This window comes from Bombus affinis, chromosome 5, assembly GCF_024516045.1.
Source record: "Bombus affinis isolate iyBomAffi1 chromosome 5, iyBomAffi1.2, whole genome shotgun sequence".
Lineage (NCBI taxonomy): Eukaryota > Metazoa > Arthropoda > Insecta > Hymenoptera > Apidae > Bombus > Bombus affinis.
Window position 1 is genome coordinate 5,400,453 of NC_066348.1, and position 13,084 is coordinate 5,413,536.

The 13,084-nt window shown below is 39.5% G+C and overlaps 1 protein-coding gene across 6 annotated transcripts in view; it reads left to right on the top strand.

Annotated features, from left to right (window-relative positions):
* The first annotated feature begins 9,988 nt into the window (after positions 1-9,988).
* Positions 9,989-13,084, top strand: part of LOC126916688 (titin-like) — a 60,811-nt gene continuing 57,715 nt past the window's right edge. For 5 of the 6 annotated variants that reach the window (XM_050722717.1, XM_050722721.1, XM_050722722.1 and 2 more), the window contains exon 1: positions 9,989-10,539. The gene's annotated coding sequence lies outside the window, so the exon portion shown is untranslated. The remainder of the gene's footprint in view (positions 10,540-13,084) is intronic. The other variant, XM_050722718.1, reaches the window with a different exon arrangement.

A 13,084-nucleotide genomic window follows, 5' to 3' on the forward strand; every position in this document is an offset into this window, starting at 1 on the left:
ATCAAATAGTAAATGTACCGCGATATTTCCCTTACTAACCAATAAAACTATTTGTTTAAATAGTATCGAATAAAGCAACCATAACGACACTAATTTCGGGCATTTCGTTTTATTACACGTATCAAGACTACATACGCTTTTTGATATATTCAGTTAGAATTTTAGAATTCATATATTTTCCCCAAAAAGGGGAAAAAGACATAAAAAGAAAATGAACGCGGTAATTCTCGAAATCCCCAGATGGGGGAGGGGAGGAGGGGGTGGGGGGACAGTAATCCGACGGAACGGAAAAATTCAACGGCGAAACGCGAGGTCGCTGATTAAGGCCGATTTTATGGAGTTACATTTCCTAAATGGAATATTTGAAAGGAGACATCCGACGAGAGCGTGTGTTAAGAGCATTCTGCGTACACAGGGCTCCGGATGCTTGGGCTTTAAAAGCATCATCGTCCCATACTCTCCGACCAGCCCTAGCAACGCTATTGATTTCCTTCGTCCCCCTTGCGAGAACTATCTCGCAGAATTTACCCTCTTTCGTGGAAAAGCGTCCTGAAAGTCCATGAAACTCCGTCATGTCAGGGGACAAGACATTCGCCGTGCGCCACCCTTCAGCCTGGAGAAAACTGACAGAGGTTAAGGGGGAATAATACGAATGGAATGGAAAAAAAGCGAAAAGTAATAAAGCGAGAAAACGAAAGAAAGGAAAAAATAAGGGTAAAATATTCGTAGCCGAAGATGAAGGCGGACATTGCCGGCAGGACATGCATTTATTTCACGCAAATGAAATTAAGAATCACTTAAGATTTACCGAGGCAAACGTTGTAACTGCGTGTCATTTATCTTGTTACGAATGGGATTAAGAATTGCTCACGATTTACAACCGTACCGGGGGCCGGCGTGATGAATACTTGAAAATATGAACTGTAGAAAATTGGTATTCCGCAGATTGCGCGCTGTCCATTATGTTTTTAACATGGTCGCGTCGCGTCGGTGCGAAAAGTTCGAACGATAATTTCTTCTCTCGCGACCACATTACGAGAGGCTTACGAAAGCCTTGTATTTATCATTGGAAGCTCTCCTCGGGTTATTCTCAGAATTTTGGAGTAATTTTCAGGTTACCAATTTTTGCAAATAATGGTTTCTGGATGAAAAGCGACATATTCTTTTAACTTTTTTTAGTTACATGTATATAGAGAGTTTTGTTTATTTAGAGAAGGGAGAGATTATAATCGAGGTTTTTTTGAAATCTTACAAAATATGTAATTAGAGAAAATACAGGTAAATATGAACCTTAATGCAAAAATCTGGATGCTTCCAGATATTAAAATACGCTGCTATAATTATCATTCTATTAAAAGTTCACAAACAAAAATCGTCTAACTACACAGTGAACATTATGTTCATTATAAATTGCTTTCGTATCTGCGGAAAGTGACAGAAACTGGAAACATTTCTATTATACACCCCATACCCCTGTTAAGTGGAAGGCAAACTAAACACGTAGTTTGCACTCGAAATGCGCACAAACGGATACACGTTGTACGATTAACGAACACTACTTTAATCTCTATGCACTAAATCGCGGTTTCTCTGCGATAGGACGCCTTACAATGAGTTATCTACGACGTATTAGGTCCTCACGGGCATTAGAACCCGAAGTAATATCCGATAATCAGAGGAATTAGCAATTCCAAGCTCTACTCTGTCCTTCTCTCTTTCTTTTTCCCCTCTGTGTTTCCCCATCTAAATCGTAAATGGAGCTCTTTAATGCAAACTCATTGAAGCAAACTAAAAATAAAGAAATAACGTCCGGATAATAATTTCCAATTTTGTACTTCATTAGAAGATTTTTTTGCCCGAATAGTTCTTTATCTTCTTTCTTTTCCTTTTTCTATATCTCATTTATTCGCAATTTGCGGTGTAACAGCTAAAGTACAGTTATGGTTATTATTAGATCGCGACGATGAACTTAATTATCTCGCCTTGGCAAGTGAGAAAGTTCTCAGAATTTAGCGGAGTTATTGATTTAATCAGCATAGAGATTGGGGAACGCCGTGGCTTCGTTCGTTTGACCCGGCATAAATAAACGATTCAATGGAATTAAGGAAGATCTCTCCCAATATGAACTCTGGTATTTACGATTTATTCAACAATAAGCGTGCTAATTATAGTCTCGGGCCACTCTCCGTAATGGTGATATCTGCTTACGTACGTTTAAGTTTTCTGTAATTGGGAAATTTATTAGTCTTCTAAACCGTAACTCATTTATTTCCTTAATTGTCACTAATGAATATAAATGAAACCTTGTGCCAAAAATATTAAATAAATGAATAGTAAAAGATGAAGACAAGATATGTATCTATATTTCCAGATTGTCGTTAACTGGTATAAATAAAATTTTATAGCGAGACAAAGATGTATAAAAGATAACACGATATAAAAATACGATCTATAAGAAACTAATTTGATTTTGGCAGATGATTGACTATATAATAATAGGTTTCTTAAATATTAACTATTATGACATACAACGTTAATTTATAAACATGTTAATGGCAAATAAATGACAAATGGTACAATTAGGCAACTCTCCTCTCTATCGTACAAATTAAATCTTACCATGATTTTCTAATATCAACTCGCTTGATGTCACATTACGAACGAGATTGTATCCAATTTAACGATTCATCCTCTATTAATCAAGATACCGTTTACATTGAGATCACGGGAATTGAACGAGATCGTAGTCGTATTGTATCGATTGGACGCGCAGCCTTGAACTCTAGTTGTCGGAGCAAATGTCAATGGCATTTCCGGTTAGATATGGACGCGTATACCTTCCAGCACAGCACAGGCAGATCATATTTTCTCTAGTTTACACGTTCCGCGATGTGGTATAATAACCTTCGGATCGGAAGACTGCTGCTGCTGCGCATTTCCATTCGAAACAGCGCGAAATATAAACAACTTGTTCGGAACAATAATTTCTCCATGCAACAATGCAACCATCGAACCGATATCGTATTAGATATAATCCTTAAGGATAAATTGTGCGACAATATTGCAATAATTCTCACGTAAGTTGGTATCTACTGAAAGGAAAAGATTGATCTTTCTCGGGTGAAACTTTCGATCGTTCGAGCAACAACCAACCCAACGAAACTTAATTAAAGACCAAATTTGGATTTAAGGGTATAAAGACTGTTTTCATTTGAAGATAACAGGAGAAGCACATGACAAGTACATTTCTTCGACGATTTTCTGATTTTAATGTCACTTTGTTATTAAACAGTAGAATTGTAATATGACATATTTGAAAATGAAGATAGCGTGTTAGGTTCAAAGATATCTTGCAAGATACCGTCTTGGAAGAAGCCTTTTGAAGATATCTAACTGATCGATTGAGAAATCTTTATGAATGCAGAAGGTATAATTATTAATACAAGCAAGGTTTTAATTTTATATTACGATGAACAATATTAGTAAAAAATTTGAAAGGAGTGAAAGAACAAATTTTTAACTCAAAAGCTAAATATAGAAAATTTTGGTAATATTAGATCCATCAACAACTTCAATAAACCTGCTTTCCTATAAAAAATACAAAATGTAAGTTATCTACTATTTCTATAGTCCTCATCTACATTTTATCCAAAATGTACAACGAAAGAACATTTACAAAATTAGTATAGTAAAATAGTATAGTAAAATGAATTCAATTGTTGAACTGAGTATAATAAAGTTTTCTATTTTCTACAGTTTTCGTCTTTCGCATTCACGGTGGATGAATCATCCGCGATGGACGTCCAAAGTGTAAGAGTGTAAATTCGTCTTAATCTATAATAAAATCGATGCAGGATAATTACACTCTCTGAACGTAATGTTCTTTTGTAGGGCGGCTGGAAAGATGGTTTCCGCGATGCTCGCAGCATGCTTCCTCGAGTTCGTTGCCGCGATGTCGGATCGATATTTCATCGAATAACAGTAAACGATGTTTCGTCGCGATGGAATGCAGCCGGGAAGCGGTGGAAACGTCGCAAGGTCGGTCGTCGACATGCCCGATCGCTGTTACGTCTGTGCAGAGAGTACGGTGGAGAAAAGTGACGTACACGAGGGCCGCCACTTGCACTTGTTTCGATTACGTTCACAGTTGCTTAACCGCCCATGCGTTTCGGTTATATCGTTACATTGCAGCCACGTTATGTTTACACTGGCCGATAAAACTCGAGATTAGATCTTGTAAAATTGTATATTGCGTGTATATGAGAGTTGTTGGTTTGGTAGAAGACTGACATATTTCTAAAAATTGTCAATTCTATCCATAAAGGATATTTATAAAGTTAAGTCTAAGAGTGTGATAGTTATTACACAATTAGATATCGTCTAATAAAATTGTAGAATTTGATGAGGAGAATGTGAGAATAGAAAATAGAACTGCTTTAATCACCTATTTACCTAAATGTCTATATAATAATACTTTATAATGAGATCTCTTTCGTTTTATGTTGCATCATTAATAAGCTTGTTAGTGATATTGCTTAAGAACATGTTATATGTAATTACATTAGATTAATTTATTTTCTTGTCTACATTAGCCTCGTTAATTTAGTTTTATTATTTATTATTTTATCGCGCAATTTGGTTCCTCTGGTAAATTTCAGAAAATCATGTGGCAAATAAAGCTATAAAGCTAAAGCTGTAAAGATTACAGCAGATATTATTTCCAATAAACAACCGGAAGACAGGCAATTTATATTAAAAGAAAATTACATTGAATTATCTTAGTTCGAAAAATATTTTCTTCCATTTTGAATTTCTTCAATGTCTGTCGAACAGTTCCATGAAACGATAATGTGATAATAATGCTTTGTATCAAGATCTTAGATAAAAATTCCAATATTAATTCCAATGAATAATCGGTATTAGTATTCAATTACTATGAAAAATGTTTTCCTACATTCTCGAACTTCCTCGATTCTTATACCACTAATTCTTCGATTAATATTACGAACCGCTTCTCAGTACGGTCTTCATCTTATTATTTCCTACTGAGATTACGAAGGCAGGGCTCTTCCTTTCCGCAATATCATTCGATAAAACAATAGGGAACAATGGAACATTGCATCGCAAACTTTATGAAACATCATACAAGCTCCACGTGAACTCATACGAGCCAATATAAAAATCAACGAATTAAATGCCTGGAGCTTCCCAACCTACGCTTGTGTTCCATCGAAAATTTTGCCTCTCCGTTTAAAGGGACATACACACGATTAAACAATATCGTCAATTAGCTTCAATTTTTTTAAGACTGAAAACGATCGATAATATCACCAATACCTTGCAATATTGTCAATATTATTCTCGTGTGCGGGTTCCTTAAGACTCGATCAACATTCTCAGCGAAGATTCTCTTTTCCGAAAGTCAAATTAAAGTTGAATCAGAGAGACGAAATAGAACCGATCCGATTGAAAGTCACCCAGAAAATCAATCGATTGTAAACTTGCCGCAAGGCCGGGGTCATCGAAGGTGCGGCCTTGACCTGCGGAAGAGTCACGTAACGACAGGCTGACCATGGCAGAGGAGGAAGGAAGCGGCGACGACGACCTCGCCGAGGCAGACACGAGGGAGAAAGTGTAACCGATCCCAAGAGTTCGAAATCGAAAGTAATTTCCTCCATCCCGCTCTTTCTCTCCTTTCTCCAGTTCCACGGTGCCCACGACGATGATTCTTTCTCCCAGCCTGTAGATTCAGGTCAAGTTCACCGACTGTCTGTCCCGACTGCCTGTCCTCTCCTCTCTTTCTCTCGTCTCACTTTCTCCAGAACGTTTTCCTCCGATATCGTCACGATTCTCTCTTTTTCTCCTGCTTTCTACTTGATATGATCGATAGAAGAAGTACCAGACTTTTGGATCATTGGCTTGAGCTACTAGCCGGGGCAGATATGTTAAGTCATCGCTCAATTTTCTGATCTCTCCAATGTAATAATTTTTTTTATTTATAGATCTCCTATTTTTTAATGCGTTGTATCATATTTCTTAAGACAGTAATATGTATATAATATTTATAACATCATTATTTCTGTGCCTTTTCTAATTTATAGAGTTAACCACAATAGCTTTCGAGTTTGGTTCACGCGACTGTATGTAGTTTATCATAAAAAATGAGAAATTCGCAAGAATAGTGGTAGGAATTACAAAATCATCAATCAGAGAAATTTGCAAAGTTAAATTTTGACAGAGATATCTGTACATCTCTGAACATTAAAACACATTACTATACAGTGACGTGCAAATATTTTCGAGCACAATGAATTTTTAATTTTACATTCGAAAAGCAATAAAAGAATATTACGTAATGTGGGACATAATGCTATGATAAGTAAAATAAAGATATGAAATGATAGAAAGATATAAAGAAAAAAATATTATGTAATAGTATGGTATGATAAGTAAAGGAAGATAATATAACACACAAACACTGCTGTATGGTTATATAATATCGTTCAAAATTCATTAAAAATCACTTTCAAGCTTTCAGCAAAAATATATATCTGCCTGGAAATCTTTATACACCGCCGTACGAACTTATAAATCTTTGAAAAGTCATAACAAAATTCTTTAAATAAATGGAAATGTTACATGCCGTGTTGAATCTAACACGAAAGCGCCAATTTCACCGGTTACACCAGCCAGTCGTAACTGACGGCCGCGTTTATTACGTCAGTGTCAATGGCACTGGGATCCGCGGAAGCACGACAGAGTTGGAGACTCGTGAGCACAGGTAAGAGTCGCGTCGTGTCCGCGGTTCGCTGAACCGAATTCCCCCCTGGTTGGCGAAGAAACGCGAAGCGAGGTGAACCCAACTGGAAACGCCGTGTCTCGGGTGTCCCCGGCGTGCTCCAGAGGGGACCAACGACTGCTTTACGACAGCTTCTATACACTGGCCGGGATGAACTTCCTCGCGTCGCGAATACATTAGGGGACGGACACGCACGTATCCAGTACTTTCGGACGTGGCACTGCGTCACGCTGCGTCCAATCGAGAAAGCGCGACATTAGGTGTCGAATGCCTTCTTCAACAACGTAAAAACGACTGATAAAGCCACATTTATATTAACTTCTTCGTCCTATCAATTTATCTATATAAATTCGTGCTATTGCATTATTTGAAAGCTTCCAACTTCGTTACTATTCCTATTTTTTCTAAACGTCAATGGGTGGTTGCTTTCTAAATATCCAAGAATTTGGATGTCTTTTGAATTGATAAGTTTCTTACTTCATCCAGCAAATTACGAATTCTACCTTCATCTATCTGAGATGGATGTGTAGAATGTGACTGATCTTCGAAATCAAACTTATGTCTTCGGAAGCGATTGGATCACTTTACGCAAGTATAAAATAGCCAAATATCTCTGTCTGATTAATTATAATCAGTATGTCGATCTTATGTTGTTTAATTAAAAAGTTTATAATAAAATCTCGTCCTGTTAGTATGGTGCGTAAAATAATGTATTTATTGTTTTGTTTCGTCATCAAAATTACTTACTTATGAAAGGCCGCTTTAGTATAAACTTTATATAAATTCCACTAAAAAACGAAGCTTTGATACGATAGGAATCGTTTCCATTTAATGAAAATTCTATTTATACATGCGGACGACGACCGACGCTGAAAAGACTGAAAGTGACGTGGGAACAGAACTTGCAAAATTTTATGACTTCGTGGACCCAGAGGGAAATCTGCGGCAATCGTAAAGTAGAAAGAAGTACCGAAAGTTGGGCGGTAGAGCAAATAAACAGGAAAGCTTGTGACTCGTGACGGGGACGAATTCTCTGGAAGCCGGTCTTCCTAGACACGTCGAGGTTTTCTTGGAACGGTTTTACGACAAACTGAATTTCGAATCATCTGGCGAAGCTACGTGTTCTTTCGCGTTCACGCGCTGACCGATAATGAATCAGCAGATTGTGGATCCAATGCGGCATTGACCACTCCATCGAACAAATATCTCGAAACGAATTGTCGGATAGACCTTAACATAATTTCAACATCGTCCTTATGTGCCGGATACGCGATCTATGAATCATTTGACGATATACCGTAATGGTGCAATTAAACATTCAAATATTCGAGAGTGACGTATTTCGATCTAATTTCATCGTAAATCCGGTCTCTTGCTTACCTTTCTGCATTCTGAATATCGGTCATGGACCTCGCTTGAGACGCAATGAAACACTAGTTTGAGTGTATGCACACAGTATGTCATAAAATTGTATTAACATTCATTTCTTCGTTCATCATAATATGTCATAATTTGTGAATCATAAGCTTCATACTGTGGCATTTTATTATAGTCATATATTGCTACATATTAGTCCTATATATAAAATTCCTATATATAAAAAAATATATATATATATAATTGTCTCTCTAGTCTACTTATGTATCACGAAAAATTGTTTCTTTCTTTGCAGCAACGATCGATGAATATATTATTGAGAAAAAAATTCCATGTCGATCGAATCCACTTATATGGACATAAGCTGGTATTATCTAAATAAAAAATCGTGAGAAGAATCTATTACATGAACCTCTCCCGCTCAAAGTGTTCAGATATCTAAATGAAGTTGTGTTAAATGTTAGCAGCATAAAGAAGAATCAAGAATTAAAGAATCTTCTATTGTCTCTAAAATTACCACATTTCAAGAATATGTTCATTCAACCTGGTTTTTTTTTAAGAAAAAATTTCGCACAAAATTGAAACGAGAAATTTCACATATCTTCTGTATTTTTCTCAAACTTCAAGAATCTTTCGATAATATGAATGAATAAAAAAAGAAAATAATTCAAAGAACGCAGCAGAGTAAAATCTGCATCGTGAAGATAAACTCTTATCATATTCACTAAAACAATTCACTACGCGTATATCCTAAAACAAAATCACTTACGATATCTCCTTCTCCATCACACGTTACACCGTAGGAATGAATTTCTAAATTCAGCATATCATTTCATTACTCTTCTAGGAAAATACCCTTCCTAACATTCTCGCATTATTGTTATATCTACATGAATCTTCGAATAGTTACTTCAACTGCGTACCTGATGATTGCAACCAACAGTTCGAGCATCGTTGGAAGGATAAAGAAAAGGGACAACTCCACCCAAAAAGTAGATGCGCTCTCAAAGACGTGCGAAGCGCGAATGCGCGACGGGAGGCGCGCACCGCGACTCCTGCGCCTCTGCGCAGCGGCTTTCGCGCACCGCACTTGTACCGGCTCTACGTAGCTCTTCCTCGTCCTCTTCCTTGGCGGCGCGCCGCGACACCGACCCTCGAGGATTCGCGCGACCGAGTCCAGCTACAAGCTGCATCGCGTGCATCCAAATCCACGCCAACTCACAACCACATTTCTCGATAAGCTTTAAAATAAAACCCCGTCTATAAGAACGCTACCCTCTTAGACGCAATGTTCCTCCCCATTTCGGAGAGATTTTAAAACGAGCGAAAGCAGAAGAAGAATAAAAAGAAATTCGAGTTCCTCGCACGTACGCGTGTTAAAGTCCTACGGGTACGCTAACTCGGCGGTTGAATTACCGCGAAGGGAAATAGAAAGAGAAAGAGAATCGTGAGAGAGGGAGAGTTAGTCGCAGGGAGGCGAAAGAAGAAGACGAACGAGATGAGAGAAACGAAAGCAGAAATCCGGGGGGACAGAGAAAGAGGGAGAGAAACGTTTACAACGATGAGACGAAAGAGAGAGGGGAGGGAGAAAGAAGTGAAAGAGAGACTGAGAGACAGGATGGCGCGAGAGAAGAAGAGAGGATGCTCTGATGTAGCCGGCGGGCACACATCGGCTCCTCTCCCTCGCCAATCGGCGCGCGCGGCGTGGGGCGAGTTTGAGGTAGGGGGCCGCACGACGCACAGCGGTGGTGGCGGTGGCGTGCTGCGGCGGTGGCGGCGGCGGTGGCGGCGGCGCGGCTGCCAAGGTATTTAAGGTACCGTGAACCGGCGGCGCACGAGTAGTTCACTTCTGTTCGGTGCGGTGTCGCGGTGATTTTGAGGGGACAGAAGAGAAAGAAAGGGAGAAAGAAGAAACAGGGGACCAGGGAAAAACGGGAGAAAAGAACGGTGCTCGGGACTCGCACATCGCTCGATCTTCGAGGGTGCGAGAGACCAGCCAGAGAAATAAGAATTTCGGTGTGCAACTTGGATCCTTGTTAAGAAAAAAAAAAAAAAATAAAAAAGAAAAAAAAACGATAGTTAACGATAGTTTGTCGATCGGTAGTTTTTAGATCGCGATCTGCCGAACCCGTGTTCACCACGGGACGTCCCCGTCGAGAGACGTTACGCTATTCTTTCGAAGAGTGAGACCGAAGGTTCATCGACTCTAATAACAGTTCCACGGGAAGATCTCGAAGCACGATTACAACCGCGACACAAAGAATTTTCGAATCGAATCGAAACCGGCCACGCGTCCATCCGGAAGAACACGTCGCCGGACAGCATCGTCAGGGTCGTCTGCCGTTGACGACCGTCCTGGATAGGTAAGTCTTAAAAACAGTGTGGTTTATTCGTTAGTGCGATGAAAAAGCCGGCGAAAAAGGGTGGAATATAATTCTGTGAGCTCGATACGTTCGGTACCGCGCGCGCTCGCGAAACGGCCTCTCCTCGATCCTCGATGGTGATACCAAGTGATCAAGATCAGTGATTCTGTTGCACTGTGCTCTCACTCGCGATCAAACGGACCATGCTTCTCGCTGTTCTCCTGTTCTCGTCTTCATCGCCGTCTTCGTCGTCGTTGTTCGACCGTGGATTTTATAAACTGTGACCAAAAAGTAATATGTGCCTCGACGCAGGAATACGTTGATCTCAAAGTGCTCTTTCAATGGAAGTATGTATTGCTATGTACAAGGGATAAGGGATAAGGGAAGAGTAAGGCTCTCGTTTGCTGTTGTCGAGCAATGATACGAACACGAACGTGCAAAGTGATCCGATTAACTTTCGAATGCGATCGCACGAGTCACGTTGAGTCATCGGAAAGAGATCGATAAATCCGCGTCGAATGTAAAATCACCTTGTAACATCGTGGCCGATCGAAATACACTTGTTATGTATCGGTTAAACTCGATAATTACGAATAAGTAGCAACGTAACAACGAAATACACCGGTTACGGTTAAACATTATCTTACGTCAAACGATCGCCTTCGTTCTTTAATAATAGTAATAAAAAAAAAGAGAGAAGGGGAAGGGAAAACGTATAAAAAGGGAAATTCCAATTTCGCTACGGGAAAACGGGTGACTAAAGGCGTCTTTCCGGCGCGGGTGAGTCGCTCGCAACAAGTCACGCGAGGATGGACCGGTTCGACTCCGGAACGGAGTCAAAGAGGTCCGGGCCTAAATAATTCAACGCAGCGGTATAATAGGTATGCGTGTCGACTTGCAGCCGTGAAGGCTAGTCTGTCGTGCACGAACACCTCGTACAATTAAGAAACCGTGTCTGAATACCGAGGCAAACACCGTCGATACGTGAATACCAAGAAGCAACGCGGCGAATCTCGACAACCTGTAACATCCGTATAACCGCCGTTGATTAACATTACGAAACCTCGAAATCGATCGAAAGAAAACGAATAACAAAACGAACAACGAAACAGGAAAGAAATAAAGATAGAAAGTTCTTTCCTGATTCTGCCAACTGTTCACGAAAAGTTTGCTTAGAACAAGGGATCTTCAGAATCTATATAGTTGAGAGATCTGATCGTTCCCTTCGCCTATGAACAAAGGGGAGAATAGTCGAAACGGTATCGATTTTCCCTTGGCGGGTCCGCCGGTTACGGAATATAAAATAGGGTCCGCAAAGGTAGAACGCGCGTCAGCATAATGAGTTAGAAGGAATTCCAAGAATCGGAATAATGGATCGTTCCTGTGAGCGACACGCCAGCAGAGACGAAAAATGTAAACTAGGAGAATCTATAGAGGCGCACGGGCTCCTTTGTATCCCGTCGGCGTAAAACAGACCTCGGGTTTCCTTTCCTCGAGAGCGCGACACGGTGTAACGCGCGTGAATGAGCCTCAAATGCCTCCGTTAAATCGAATTCTCAATGTTATATGCAACGACGACGACGACGACGATGAAATGAAGACGAAAATTAGCATGATATTGTACCGTTGCTGAGAGCAAAGATTAAAGTCGAAGTCTCGCGTAAAGCTTTGATTTCAGTCTCGAAAATGTAAACATTTGCGATGAATGGTTCGCGAATTGAACGAAAAATCGTTCTAGAAGAAACGATCTTGTTTCTTCATCGAGGATAAAGAGAATGAATTTGTCACGGTCGAAGTAGTCGGAGAAGTTACGATTGCATTATGATCCGTGATCATTACGTTCAGCGAGCGTGCGCGTAGCCGATCCGTGGCATCCATGAATCACCTTTGCCAGGAAACGCGGGCTTTTTAATCAACGATTTACTTTGTTCCTGCGTACTATATAATAACAACAACCAAATTAATTATGCGACCGTGTGTTATCCGTTAATTATCGCCGACCGTGGAAGCCATCTCGGTATTTCTACTTCACGCTGTGCTACGAGTCTTCGTGAACTCCTTCTTCTTGGGAGAGTTCGATAACCGATAGTGCTTCGTGTACTTAATGAACGATGGCTTATGATATTATTTTTCATGACTTTGAATTTTTTATTAAAAATTTCGAAATCTTGAATTTATAACTCTTAAGGATTTCAAGATTTTCAAATTTTGCCTTTCAGTTTATGCATGATGATTTGTTAAGTCTAATGCAAATGAGCGATGCTAGTGTATGATTAGACAGCTTTATATTTCTGATAATGCAATAGCGCATGATCGTGTTAAATATACTAGAAATATGTACAAAGCTACCGAATTGTACAGTATCACTGATATACTGTGTAGATTATATTTATAATAATGGCATCATATACTTAGGTGCGCCCACTGAATTGCAGAGATTCATTGATACGAAATGAGACATGAATCCATGATTTTGCAATCCAAAAGCTTTAACCGCATTGTCAAATTTCTTATTTCTCGTATGCATGAATCTTTAGAAATTTGA